Source organism: Chiloscyllium plagiosum, chromosome 7 (genome assembly GCF_004010195.1).
Source record: "Chiloscyllium plagiosum isolate BGI_BamShark_2017 chromosome 7, ASM401019v2, whole genome shotgun sequence".
NCBI classification, from domain to species: Eukaryota; Metazoa; Chordata; class Chondrichthyes; order Orectolobiformes; family Hemiscylliidae; genus Chiloscyllium; species Chiloscyllium plagiosum.
The window spans coordinates 48,247,124-48,247,503 of record NC_057716.1 but is presented as its reverse complement, the minus strand read 5'-3'; positions in this window follow the sequence as shown (position 1 = coordinate 48,247,503).

Here is a 380-nt window from a genome sequence, read left to right as displayed (position 1 = left end):
GGGCTAGCACCCCTCTTTGTTCCCTTGGGGTGTTGGTGTGTATTGGTCTGTCCGTACCTGTCTGGTGAATGCCTGTCCTTTGTGTCAGGGTGGCTCCGTATCGATGGGTATGTGTGTGTTTCAGTCAGTCTCTTGATGTGATTAGGAGATGGGTTTCCATATTTAATTAATCCCGGAGTTTTGGTCCATGAGTCATGGGTAATGTTGGTCTAGTGTGGATTCTATCTGTCCTCTGTCTCCTATCTCCCAGTCACGTGGGCAGGCTGGCAGCTGCTGAGTTTTTGTGGGTTTAAAGCTGCGACTGCTGTTTAAAACACAAAAATGAATTCTTATTGTTTCCTGATGTAGGCATAGTCCCATGGCAAATGCGGGGCGGCTCT